General features: G+C 39.4%; 3 protein-coding genes across 3 annotated transcripts in view; 2 read left to right on the forward strand and 1 right to left on the reverse strand.

Annotated features, from left to right (window-relative positions):
• LOC103127679 (zinc finger protein 709-like) overlaps window positions 1-14,539 on the forward strand; it is a 471,063-nt gene that overhangs the window by 351,902 nt on the left and 104,622 nt on the right. The gene's annotated exons all lie outside the window — the stretch shown is intronic.
• LOC107523550 (zinc finger protein 709-like) overlaps window positions 1-14,539 on the forward strand; it is a 596,771-nt gene that overhangs the window by 347,034 nt on the left and 235,198 nt on the right. The window lies entirely within an intron of this gene.
• LOC132542596 (zinc finger protein 14-like) overlaps window positions 1-14,539 on the reverse strand; it is a 256,001-nt gene that overhangs the window by 209,034 nt on the left and 32,428 nt on the right. The window lies entirely within an intron of this gene.

The raw sequence follows: 14,539 nt of genomic DNA on the forward strand, positions 1-14,539 counted from the left end.
GACCTCCGCATCAGACAAGTGAAGACAATATGGCTACCTATGCACTTTGGCCTTCTGCTTGTGAAGAGATCTCCAAACGCTTCTGCCCTTTCTTCACGAGACTGTTTCGATGTTTCAGAAACATTTATCTCTGGACCACTCTGCTTTCCGCCCAACGCCAACCCGCAGGAATCCAACGCCAGCCCGCATGAGCCAGCTTTCTGCTGCGTGGCACGGGACATTGGGCGTGGGCTGCCCCCACACTGCTCGGCCGCCGAGAGCAGGGCAGCAGGCATGGCGGGCAGGGCTGCAGCGCATCCTGGCCGCCACCCCAGGGCACCTTGGCCCACGCCTTCTGCACAGCCGGCCTGCCTGCCCTCCTGCTATGAAGTCTGGACAGATCCTGGACCACCCAGAGACCGTGGGCTCCCTGCCAAAACTGGGCCCCGTGGCCGAGATCCCCAACTCGGCTCTGAAGTCAGAAAAGCTAGAATACACAGAGATTCCTGAAGAGATTGCTACCTACAATTCCTAGAGCTGAAGTTGCGCAAGAAGCCACCACTAGACAACACACTCCCCGAATGGCTAAGACAGTATAGATCTAAACTCGTGTTTAAAATGACATGTTTTCGTAACAAAAGTTTTCCACCTTGTGTAGTGAAGACCATGTTTACGTGTGTGTTTAATGTTTGGTAAACATTAACTTTAAGGTTAAAAATGTAACTTTAAGGCTATATTCTCCAGACAAAGTTAAATGAAAAAGGTTTTCAACATAGTTCTCATAAAGGTAAAATTAGCTTACATTTAAAGTCTGAGTTAAAAATTAGTTAAAAATCAATATATTTTAACTAAGAAAAAAAACCTGCACACACCTAGGGTGTGTCTCCATCTTCAATGGGTGTATCAAAAGGTTAAATAGACTTGTTGATATGTAAAACTCGAATCCTCAGAAATGGTAGATTGCACAATGGTTGTGCTAATGATTCTAATGCCTTAGGTGTTTTTTTCCATGGTTCTTCTGTTTACCTTTCTACATTTTATTGTTGAAATTTTAAACAACCTAAAATCATACTAAAAAAGACTTCCAATTGTAATAGATTTATCAATTGTGGTAAACTTCTAACCTGCTACAAGTTTTGTTTCATAAATAAGTGAATTGCAGCTGTCAAGTTCTCTACAGAAAAGCAGAATTCCAACAGCTGGCCTTTCTCATACAACGTTCCACCCCCTGGCATTCTTCAATGGACATCTGCTTTGGTCTGACACTTCTATCGGACTTCCCTTTATGCTGCTGGGTTTCTCAAAGACTGACTGCAGCCAGCTGCCTTGGGACTCTAGGCCATACCCCCCCATGCGAGGTTCTTCTTCTAGCATTTGCCCTTCTTCCGTAGCCAGTCAACTGGTCAGGTTGAAAGCTGTCAGGAGCTGCTATTTGCTGGCTTTGAAAGTGACTGGGATCCATGTGGATTCAGTCGGCTAGGAAGGATCGTCAGTTTCCCCAATGAATGGGTACTCACGGGATGCACCACGAGAAGGTCAATCCAATGCATACCCCATGTGAGGTAATGCCCACAGGAAAAAAGAATGTCCGTCAAGGCAAAAGCCCACAAAGGCAGCAAAGGTTCTTTAGCTGATAAAGTCTTGCCCACAGAGGCAAAAATGCCCCCCTCAGGCCTTCCCTTGGCAGCACACTGGTACTTGGTCGCTTACTTCTTCCATGTTTGTGCCAGTTTCTTTTTTGAAAATGTACAATACAGGTTTCTGTTCATCCCACATGGCTCTGGCATATGTGATTCCAAGGACTGATCAAGACCTGGAATTAACCCAAACCTAAAGACACCAAGACGTATCATACTTAGAATGAAAAGGAATAAAGATAAAGAAAGGATCCTGAAGGTGGCAAGAGAAAAACAAAGAGTCACCTACAAAGGTAAACCTATATGATTAGCAGCAGACTTCTCCATACAAACACTACAGGCCAGAAGAGAATGGCAAGATATCTATTAAGTGCTCAATGAGAAAGACTTTCTGCCAAGAATACTATATCCTGCTAGACTGTCATTCAGTCTAGATGGAGGCATCAAAACCTCAGACAAGCAACAGTTGAAGGAATCAACCATCACCAAGCCTGCCCTGAAAGAAGTTCTGAAAGGTCTCCTATAAACAACCAGACCACCACAAATAGGACATATATCAAAACACTCTAAAACTCTACAAGAATGGCGTTAAAATATCTTCAATCTTTGATATCAATAAATGTCAATGGCCTGAATTCACCTATTAAAAGACACAGAGTAGGAAGATGGATCAGAAAACACAACCCAACAATATGTTGTCTACAGGAAACTCACCTAACTCAACAAGACAAAAACAGACTTAAAGTGAAAGGATGGAGTTTCTTCACAAGCAGTGAAGCAGGTCTGCAGGTGTCTATCTCTTCCCCTTCCTCTCTCCATTTCTCTCTGTTGTATCAACAACAATGACACTAATACTGACTACAAAAATAAGGGCAACAAAAGGAAATAAGTAAATATTAAATAAAATGAATCCATACAACCTCATTTCTACTTGCAGTTTATAAAAATGTGAGGGAAGAATGAAATTCAGGGGACAATCCAGCTAAAGAGTAACAACATTCAAAGATTTGGGGAGTATCAGCTCATCCAAACTACAATAAATAGTACATATCAAAGTTCCAAAAAAGTTTCTAAAGTCTTAAAAAATGTGCAGTGGTGAACTTTTTTTAGCACATTGCCATGCAATAAGGACTCACATTCAAGCCTTGCTCTCTTCCTGCAGGGATAAAGCTTCACAAGCAGTGAAACAGTGCTAATGATGTTCTTTCCTTTTTCTCATCTCTCTCTCCCTCTCTTAATCTCTCCCTGTCTTTAAATATACTCCCATCCTAGAAAAGTAAATAAATGTTATTTAAAAGTCTGCAGTTGACGCCAAAGTGAAAGACTGAGTGAATGGGTAAAATACAGGTCCTGGAAAATGTTGACAGAGGACCTAGGAGGGGTTGTATTGTAATGTATAAAACTGAGAAATGTGATGCAAGTACAAACTATTGTATTTACTATTAAATGTAAAGCATTAGTCACCCAATAAAGGAAAAAAATTTTTTTGAAGTGTGCAATGTAGATACCATCCAAGATCTGTACACTGTACCCATCACAAAAACTATGTCCTCTTTGAAGGAAATATGCTGAGGCTTGACCACCTACTTTCACGGAAATAACTTCTTGAAACAGACTGAAGTGGATATTCTGAGAATAAGCAGACCCCTCAACCTCACAAGATTTATTCCTGTCTGCACTGAATACATCCAGTCAAAAATATCTCTAAATGGGTCATAAATCCTGAGCCCATGGCAGAAATAGATAACACAATATGCATATAATTTTATTTGGATTTATTATTGGATAGAGTCAGAGAAAGTGAGAGGAGAGGAAGACAGAGGAGGAGAGAGGCAGAAAGACACCTGCAGCACTGTTTCACCACTAGTGAAGCTTTCTCCCTACATGTTGGGACAAGAGGACAAGAGGCTAGAACCTGGATCCTTGTGCAGTGCAGTGTGTGTGGTTAACCAGTTGTGCCCCCACCAGCCCCCCATACAATACATAAGACCCTGTCAGCTTGGGCTTCTCAGCTATCCCTCCCCAGGTTGGGTCTTTTTCAATCCTGGATGGGCCTCCTAAATTCTCCTGGCTACTCTATCTGGGCTTCTCAAGTTCCTCTATGGCTACTGCTAAACTTTCCTTTGTCTACATTCCTGACTCTACTTGCACCACTTAGTGTCTCATATATGTAATACTTGATGCTAATACCTATGGAGCTAGCTAGCCATTCTATTTACATTCTTATCACACATTTCTCTCCAAGAGTCTGCCACAGTATTGAGAAGCATACTCAAAAGTTGAAATCATATTTAAAATGCTAAAAGTATAGGGAAAAGGCTAGATAGTATAATGGCTATGCAAAGAGACTCTCATGCCTGAGCCTCCAAAGCCCCAGGTTCAATCCCCACCACCACCATAAGCAAGAAATGAAGAGTGCTTATTGTGCGGGCTGCAGAGAAGAGAGGGGAGTTCCGGAGTGAAGAGGTAACACAAATCTTTATTTGCACTGGCACCTCAGTGTTGGCTGCTAGGGAAGCAGGTTGGGCCATGTGGAGGTAGCAAAAATGGCCGCCTCACACAGTAACCTTCCCTGCATCTGAATACCGGAGTGAAGCACTGACAAAAGAGCTAGGTGTGGAAGAAGAAGGGCTTTTATAGGCTTTTATCTTAATTGTTTATTTATTGGCTAGAGACAGCCAGAAATCAAGAGGAAGGGGGAGACAGAGAGTGAGAAAGGCAGAGAGACTCCAGCATCCCTACTTCACCACTTGCAAAGCTTTCCTCCTCCAGGGGGTGACCAGGGTCTCCAAGCGTGTGTGCTCAGCCGGTTGGGCCACTGCCCAGCCCTTTTTACCAAATTTTTAACTTTATTTTTAACGTGAGATCTTTTTATAATTTTGAATATTTATGGTATTTTTCAGTATATGTTTTTAGTCAAATCTATTGTTAATATCTGATTTTGTGGCTTACTAAGTAAAATAGTATCCTGCATTTTGAAAATAGACTCAATTTCAATTTTGTTCATTAAAATGTCATTAATTAATTATTCATTATTTTACAGTAATACAACTGTGAAAATCTCTGAGGGCAAAGAAAGTCAGAATGGTAGAAAATCTCAATAATGTGAAGTATACAACAAATTAATCACTTATTCTAACCATCTTCAGCAACATGAAAGAACTCACAATGGAGAGAAACCCTATGAATGTAAACTATGTAGTAAAACATTCAGTCATTCCAGTAGTCTTCAGAGACATGAAAGAACTCACAGTGGAGAGAAACCCTATGGATGTAAACTATGTAGTAAAACATTCAGTTGTTCCAGTAGTCTTCAGAGTCATGAAAGAACTCACAGTGGAGAGAACCCTATGAATGTAAACAGTGTATTAAAACTCTCAGTTGTTCCCAGTAATCTTCAGACACATGAAAACATTCACAGTGCAGAGAAACTCTAAAAATGCAAACAATGTAGTAAAACATTCAGTTGTTCCAGTCATCTTCAGAGACATGAAGTATTCACACTGGAGAGAAACCCCATGAATATAAACAATGTAGTAAAGCATTCATGGGTTATAGTTCTCTTTATTTACATGAAAGAACTTACAGTGGAGAGAAAGAAACCTATGAATGTAAACAATGTAAACAAACATTCATTCATGCCAGTTTACTTTGGAGACATAAAGGATCTCACAGTGGAGAGAAACCCCAAAACATGGATTCACCCTGTCATCTTTGTCAACATGAAATAATTCACAATTAAGAAAAATGTGATGAATGTAACCAGTGTTGAAAACATTCCGTTATTCTGGCCCTCTTTGTAGACATGAAAAAAGTATTCACAGTGAAGCAAAACCCTATGTAGTAAAAGATTCAGCTGTTCCACTAATTTTCAAACACAAAAATATTCCCAGTGGAAATCAAGCTTTTGAGCATAAGCTGTGTACTAAAGTTTAGAGAGAGAGATGCAACCTGAGACATGGTGTAGAGGCTAGTTGTTCAATATAATAGTTCTCAGGTGTGAGTTTTTGCACTACATGGGCTAGAGACATGTTCTGGATTATTGTCTATTTCTCTATCTTCTGTTAATATATAAGTAAATATATCTAAACAATTGTAGAAATCACAGTTCCATGCTATATCAGGGAACCCACACCTCTGAATAGTTCATACATGAAAGGAATATGAGTATGTACTTTGATTCTTTGTCTTAAATTCTAATATATGAAATAAATTCACTTTGTACTGAGAATTTACTGATGTCAACAATGAATGGACATGATAAAATTGATAACGTTTTTTCACATACAAAATCACTGGCATTAGAAAAACTATTCCTGGGAATTGGGCAGTAGCACAATGGGTCATGCTCAAGGACTGATGTAAAATGGAAGGACTGGCATAAGGATCCTTGTTTGAGCCCTAAGCTCCCCACCTTCATGGGAGTCACTTCACAAGCGGTGAAGAAAGTTAGAAGATGCTTATTTTTATCTCTCCCCCTCTCTGTCTTCCTCTGCTCTCTCCATTTCTTTCTGTCCTGTTGTGTGCCATGGAGTAGAGAGAGAGTTGGTCTTGAGTGAAGAGGGAACACAAATCTTTATTTGCGCTGGCACCTCCAAGTTGGGTGCTAGAGAAGTAGATTAGGCCACGGGGAGGTAGCGAAAATGGCCGCCTCACGCAGTAACCTTTCCTGCATCTGAATACCAAAGTGAAGCGCTGGCAAGAAAGAGAGGTGTGGAAGAAGAAGGGCTTTTATAGGAGCAGCTTTCATGAGAATGGCAAGGGGGAGGAGTAACCATAGCACTCCAGGATAGGATAATAACTCTCGTGAGAATGCAAGGGGGAGGAGTGACCAAAGCACTCCAAATATCGTGGGGAAATAGACGATGTCCTGAGGGCACAACATGATGAAACAGGCACTCCGAGAATGTCCCAACTCTCAAGGGAACTAGCAGTATCCTGAGGGGACAACATGGCAGATATGACTGCATCTGCACAATTTCCCAGCATCTCACCCTTTCCTTTTATCTAATGCCCAGGGCAACAGTGTGTAAAGTCTATGAACTACTCAGGGTCATTCTATGAAAAACCAGCAATGTGAAGGGAAGGAAGCTGCTGCAAAATTGTCTAAAGTGTCCAAAGGGTATACCAGCAAGACAGAAGTCTCAGTCCAAAGTAAGCGACTAGGGGAAGAAATGGCAGGGGATGAAATGCTGCATGAGGAAGGTCAGCCTCTGGAATTCCGCTTTTCTGTAGAGAGTGAGCTGGAACCACCAAAACGTGACAGGTCAAAGCAGAAGCAGGAAAGGCAGACAGGCAGTAAAAAAGTTCTGTCCTTGGAGTCTGTGAATCAGGTTCTTCAGATCGCGTCAGGTGACATCTAGGGTTTCGGGGGGTGTGCCACTGTAGTCGTGCCATTTAGTGGGTGATGTCAGGGTGTGCAGGGGTCCAGATGGTTTTTTCTGGGATTCCTGTGGAAGAAACACAAACAATCTGCTTCTAAGGTTTGGTGCCTTAGCCAGCTGAGTATTGGGGGATGTATCTTTCCTATTCATTTATTATTATTATTATTTTATATTATTTGTCATGGTAGTCAGCCGTTATCTGGAAGGTCCTGGTGATTCATAGGGAAAAAGAACTTATCTTTTAACAAGGACTCTAAGGTGTAGGGAAGCGGGATCTTTTTTATTTATTTATTTTGCCTTTTGTTGCCCTAGTTGTTTTATTGTTGTAATTATGTTGTTGTTATTACTGATATTGTGGTTGTTGGATAGAACAGAGAGAGATGGAGAGAGGAGGGGAAGACAGAGAGGGGGAGAGAAAGACAGACACCTGCAGACCTGCTTCACCGCCTGTGAAGTGATTCCTCTGCAGGTGAGGAGCCAGGGGCTCAAACTGGGATCCTCAAGCCAGTTCTTGCACTTAGCGCCACCTGCGCTAAACCCACTGCATCACTGCCTGATTCCCAGGAACTATCTTTTAACATAAACTCTATGCCCTGCCAATAGCAACCTTGAGGGCACATGTGGCTCCCCACTTGTCCTCCTTTCTTATATCATGTTTTGATGTTTGGTGGACTTTGTTTTGTGGTAGCATGGACTGTGCCTGTCTTAGGCTGGGGATCAGCCTTCTGTCTTACCCGTCATTGGAACTCCTGGTCATTTTTGCCCAGTAGTACCAGGTGCCCTGTCTTAGGTTGACTGGATACCGCTAGTTTCCCTTTTATCCATAATTAGCTAGCCAGCCCCCTACATGGTGGACGTTCTGATGGAGGGGGGCAAATCCTCAGCAGCAACTCCATATTCTGCCATGTCCAGCCTATGATAGTGAGTTTGTATAGGTTGCATCTTTATGGCATCAATATGTTGTTGCAAAAAGGCCATGAGCTTATTAAAAATTATAGGACCATGGTCTGGGAGGTGTCGCAGTGGATAAGGCGTTAGACTCTCAAGCATGAGGTCCCAAGTTCAATCCCTGGCAGCACATGTACCAGAAAGATATCTGGTTCTTTCTCTCTCCTCCTCTCTTTTTCATTAATAAATAAATTTAAAAAATTTTTTAAAAAAGAATTATAGGACCTATTGTGACCAGAAGAAGTAAAACAAACTAGGGTCCCACAACTAAGGTTAGACAGGTAAAGAAGGGGGAATGTATCCATTGGTATGAACAGATGGGATCATATCTGAAGTCTAAGGGAAGCAGTCAGTGGATGTGATGTCTAGGGGAACAGCCATTTGTCTTTGGGGGTAGTAAAGGATGTCCGTGGCATGGGTGATGTTATAAAGGGAAACATCTTTAAATTGTTGGCTGACAAAGGCATGGATTATGGTGGCAAGACAAGATACCCCAGTTAAGTTTACAAGAATATGTGAATGTTGTTAATTCACATAGGTTGGATATGGAGGAACTTCTTACAGTTTAATACCTTACCATATGAACAGATGATTCTTCATATGAAGGCTTGATAGCTGTAATCACTTATTTGTGAAAAAAAACAAAACTTGTAACAAGTTAGAGGTTTACTATTATTGATACCTCAATGATTATAATTGGTTTGAATATCTTTATGATTTTTTTAAAAGGTCGTCTAATGTAACCTCCTGTAGCAGTCTCTACAGCAGGATCTTTAGAGCAATTTTAATTAAAATATATATTGATTTTTAACCATTTTTACTTTGGAGTATAAACAGACTCAGGTTACTTAGAGAGTTAACGTATGTTAGTGACAATGGTTTTAACATTTGCAGTGCCAGATTGATGCCAGATCTGTTGTGGATTAATTTCCACATATAGTTTACAAGGCACTTTTGGGGGCCCTCCAAAAGCGTCCTGTATACAGAATTTGCATTTTAGTTTTGGGGATATATTGTCACGTTAAATATTTAGACTTTATCTTAAATAGTTAGTAACTTTAGCAAATTAACTTTAGCAAATTAACTTTACCTTTCCTGGTAGTGATATAGCTTCAAGGTTACACTTTTAACCGTTAAGTTAATGTTTTACCAAACTTGAAACATACATATAAACATTTAGTTATAACACACAGGAGGAAAAAAACTTTTGTTATAAAAATGTATCATTAAAAAAAACAAGTTTATATCTGTCATTACTTATACAGTTTAAGACTAAACACTTACATATATACCAAAACATATATAAAATCAAAAGAAAGAGAAAAATGCCGGGAGCCAAAACCTTTAGCTAAGTCTCTCACATAACTGGTGAACGGACATTCCGATCATTGTGAGCAGACATTCCAATCATTAGGTGTAACTGTGATTACCACCTAACTGTTTGGAAAGTTGCTCACCCACCTCCCTCCCCCACTACCTTAGCAGAACTTCCTCCTTGTTTGTGCATAAATTGTGACTGCAAAATAAAATTTTCAGAGCTTGATCAGAAACCTGTCTTGCTCTCGTTCTTCATGTCTCTTGTTTCCATCGATAACCCCACAGGCCGGGGCACCTGGTGCCCAACGTGGGACCTTTTTGGGTCTGGGTCCGAGAGAACGTTGCTGCCCGATGGTCGACCAAGGAGCATAGGACCACCACTTCAGAGAAGGAGTGAGTGAAGGTTCGCATAGGATCGCCGCTTTAGCCCAGAGTGAGTGAAGATCCGTGTGGTGATCGCCGCAGATTTACCCGTCTGTGAGATTGATCCGTTTTAAGGTAAGAAAGAGCGACACAGTTATGGGACAAGCATTGAGCAAGCATGATTTATTTCTTAGGGGCCTCAAAGACACGAGGAACAAGGGTTAAGAAAAAGGATCTCAAAAAGTTTTTCGATTTTGTGAATGATGTTTGTCCATAGTTTCCCTTAGAAGGGACTACTGATGAAAAAAGATGGGCCAGAGTAGGAAACTGTTTAAGAGATAACCTTCTGTTTGTGAGTCTGTCTCTATTCCCATGCCTGATTCAGGAGACCCCATCCCTGAGGCTCCTGCTAAGTCCCCTCCTGTTAAGATTTACCCCTCTTTGACAACCTTAAGACCCCCCAACAAAGATGGGCCTGATGATAGTCTGTCTCCTAAATATGCCTTATCCCTTGATGAAGAGATGGCCAAATATCATAGTCCTGACTGGCCACCCCTTTGCTTTTCTTTGTCCAGACCGCCTCCCTATGCCACCACCCCTCCATTTTGTGCTCCGGTCCTTGACTTGGCCGACACCACCAAGGCTAAAACTCAACTAGCACGAAAAACAGCTTCCTTTAGAAAATAGAAGAAAAACGAGACCATTTACAATTAGTTAAAGAACTGTGGGCTCTTGATTTGGCATTATCTTAAAACTAGCCAGCAAAAAAAAAATCCAGGTTTTCCCTCTGGCTACCACCAGAGCTCTAACTTAAAAACTATTAATCAGAGAACCAGTACACACTTTTGATAGAAATTTAATGAATTGTTTCTTTAAAACTGTAAAATGTACCTTAGCCCAGAAAAAGAATTTCAAAGATTTTTCTCCGCGCGCAGTAAACTGAGCCCGCCTGTTCCGCCCGTGCAGCCAATCACATCACATCACAGATTGGCAAAGACTGCAGTCAATCATTCCTCTAGCCACACCCACCCCTCCTGGGGTCGGGGTGGGGGGTGGCTGTGAGCTAAGGGAAAATTTTTTTTTCACCAAGAATGTCTGTTTTAAGTCTGTGCTAACCTTGTTTTCACTAATATGTGTTAACCCTCCAAAATAATAGAGTTTGCTTTAAGTTTTAAATAATATTTAGTTAAGCTAAATGTGGTTTTAAAGATCCCAACTCATAAAGTTGGCACACCTTTACCAAAGTAAAATAGAGGACAGTTTCGTCCTTCTGATAGCTAGTATCGGCATCAATTCATTAGTTAAAAGATTTTCTGAGATCTCTAGGCATGGTAAAATGCCCCTGCAGTCTCTATCCCTCTTGTGAGAATTACAAACCTTAACAGCACCCCAATACCAACTGCCACTGTTTGTTAATTTGTTAATTCCATGCATGAAATGGCTTTCTAGTGGCCCAGTCAGTGTAGAGCAGTGGCCTTGCCAGGAAAAAAGGGTTAAACATCATATTCCTGGCCTGATAAAAATTTTTCATTTGGTAGATGTGATTCAACAAAATTATTTAGAGTAAAATGGTCATCTAAAAGAAATGTTAACAGTAAAAATTTATTTTGAACATTTCAGCTATGAGGTTTATCTTAGCTTTTTAAGTTACCTATCCAAATCAAAATGAAATATCAATTAAGTTGTGCACCCACCCTTATTCATAGCTGCCCTAAGGGTGTGATAACTTTGTGATAAGCAAAGATCCTAACAAACAAAGTTTAACATTTTACTTAAAATTGTTTAAGTGATTTAAAAAAAAAAAAGCTTTTAAAATACTTTCTCAACTAAACAGGCAAAACTGGCTTGGGTTAGTAAAAGATAACACAATGGTTATGTTAATTATCTAATGCCAGAGGCTTTTGCTTTGATAAATGAGGTTTAATTTAAATAAGGTTTGTAAAAAAAATTTTTTTCCAAATAAAACTTATCAAATAAATATGGGGCGGCCTAATGTAGAGCTGTATAGATGTTTTAGCTAACCTTTTTACATTTTATTCAAGAAGTATGCCCCTGGTTTCCCTGAAAAAGAACTCTAGATATTAAAACATGAGAGACCAGGTAAGAAGTTAAGAGAGTTTTATATAAAAAATATAAAAAAAATGTTTATAAAAAATGTTTCGGATAAACTTTTATTTTAAAACTTGTTAAGAGATTTTTGGATCTTACTCATGAGTCAGTTACTTTTGCTTTTACAGTGACTTACTCCTTCTAATAAAGTTGTTACTGAGATAACTCCCCTATTTAGAAAAACTACAAAAATTATCAAATAATTGGCTTTTGAGAGTACATATTCTACATGTCAAACTTTAATTAGTTCTTTTAGAGAGCAAAAAATTATCTGGCTTGTTTTAAGACACTGTCAGAGGTTTATTCTTGATAAATTAAGGTAATACATGGTGCTTCTGGTCTGATAGATTTGTTTTGGAAAATCCTGATTTAACAAAATTAGTACTTTGAACAATGAAGCTATGAAGTTTTATTTTAGCCTTTTAAGTTGCCATATTAGAGTTCTAAAGAGCAAAATCTATTAAGAGTTTTATATCTATGCTTACTCATGATAGCCTTGTGATGAGTAAAGATCTTAGTAAACTAAAGTTATAATAGTGTGCTTAAACTGTCTAATCAGTTTAAAATAATGCTAAAAATGGTAAACATTTTATCATGTCAACACATTAGGTATTGACTTTCTATAACATTGGTATATTCTAATAAAGAGCCTTCTAAAATCATATGAAATAACTGAAGCCAATTCTAACCATTAGATCATCAATTAACTTGGTACAAGTTCTCTCCCTAATAATTACAGGTACATCTGCACATGAAGAACTGACAGTTCATATGATAAGATTTAAAACCAAACATTTTTCATTTTTTATTTATGGGTGTGTGATGACTCCTAAAGTCACTCATATCCTAAAATTTTTTTCTCATTTTTTTACAAGCCTCTTAAAATTTTAATGCTTGACCTGCCATAGTGAGAGCACTTTACTGGCTCCTGCATTGTTTAATTAAGGTCCTGCTATTCAGACTTTTAAGATTAATCCCCATTGATAAAAGCCAATGCTCTCTGGGAGATTGATGTAATTCACCTGCCCATGTTTAGCAAACAAAAACTTTTTTTTCTCAATTGGTACTTTTTCTAAATTTATGTGGGCTACAGCTCAAACAAGAAAAAGTTCAAAAACCTTAGGAGTCATATGCTCTGTTTTGCTTCAATAGACATCCAATCCATGTATTTTTGTTTCCTTTAAAACATTAAAAGCTCAAAAACTAAATTAAAAAAAGAAGGGGAATGCACCCCCCAATATTCAGTTGGCTAAAGTGTCAATGAAGTAATTATACTAATATTTACAAAAATTTGAATTGTCCATTTATTATATCTCATTGACAAAGCCACCCACTCTCCCAGCCACAGAGACATATTTCTTCTTTTTCTTTTTTCAACACTGGATGTCCATGTTTGTTTTCCTTTTATTATGGTGGATGACATTATTGATCTTGCAAAATTCACAGTCCCTGTTGGCAAGTCCTTACCACAAAGGACGCCATGGCAGTATATAGTCCAGCTACCTGACCAGCCTATCCAAGTCTTCTCTTTCTGCTGACCTACCACTGCTGACTTCATCCTTACATGTTTATTGACTGCTCACTTTTCTCAAAATATTCCTCATGTTCAAGGAACCTCACCTTGACTTCTTTTTTTTTTTAATAATTTATTTCTTTATTGGAGAATTAATGTTTTACATTCAACAGTAAATACAATAGTTTGTACATGGCATAACATTCCCCAGTTTCCGATTTAACAATACAACCCCCACTATGTCATTCATCATCTTTCATAGACCTGTATTCTCCCCACTCACCCACCCACCCCAGAGTCTTTTACTTTGGTGTAGTGCTCCAATTCCAATTCCATTTAAGGTTCGACTTGTGTTTTCTTTTTAATCTTGTTTTTCAACTTCGGCCTGAGAGTGAGATCATCCCATATTCATCCTTCTGTTTCTGACTTATTTCACTCAACATGATTTTTTCAAGGTCCATCCAAGATCAGCTGAAAACAGTGAAGTCACCATTTTTTACAGCTGAGTAGTATTCCATTGTTTATATATACCACTACTTGCTCAGCCACTCATCTGTTGTTGGACACCTGGGTTGCTTCCAGGTTTTGGCTATTACAAATTGTGCTGCCAAGAACATATGTGTACACAGACCTTTTTGGATTGATGTGTTGGGTTCCTTAGGATATATCCCCAGGAGGGGAATTGCAGGGTCATAGGGTAGGTCCATTTCTAGCCTTCAGAGAGTTCTCCAGACTGTTCTCCACAGAGGTTGGACCAATTGACATTCCCACCAGCAGTGCAGGAGGGTTCCTTTGATCCCACACCCTCTCCAGCATTTGTTGCTGTTACCTTTTCTGATGTATGACATTCTCACAGGAGTGAAGTGATATCTCATTGTTGTCTTGATTTGCATTTCTCTGACAATCAGAGACTTGGAGCATTTTTTCATGTGTTTCTCGGCCTTTTGGATCTCTTCTGTGGTGAATATTCTGTCCAAGTCCTCCCCCCATTTTTGGATGGGGTTATTTATTGTCTTGTTGTTGAGTCTGGCAAGCTCTTTATATATGTTGGTTATTAAACTCTTATCTGATGTATGGCATGTAAAGATCTTCTCCCATTCTCTGAGAGGTCTCTTGGTATTGTTTTCTTTTGCTGTGAAGAAGCTTTTTAATTTGATGTAGTCCCATAGGTTTATACTTGGCTTCGTCTTCCTTGTAATTGGATTCGTTTCATTGAAAATGTCTTTAAAATTTATGCAGAAAAAAGTTCTGCCAATATTTTTCTCTAAGTATTTGATAGTTTCTGGTCT

This window comes from Erinaceus europaeus, chromosome 13, assembly GCF_950295315.1.
Source record: "Erinaceus europaeus chromosome 13, mEriEur2.1, whole genome shotgun sequence".
NCBI lineage: Eukaryota > Metazoa > Chordata > Mammalia > Eulipotyphla > Erinaceidae > Erinaceus > Erinaceus europaeus.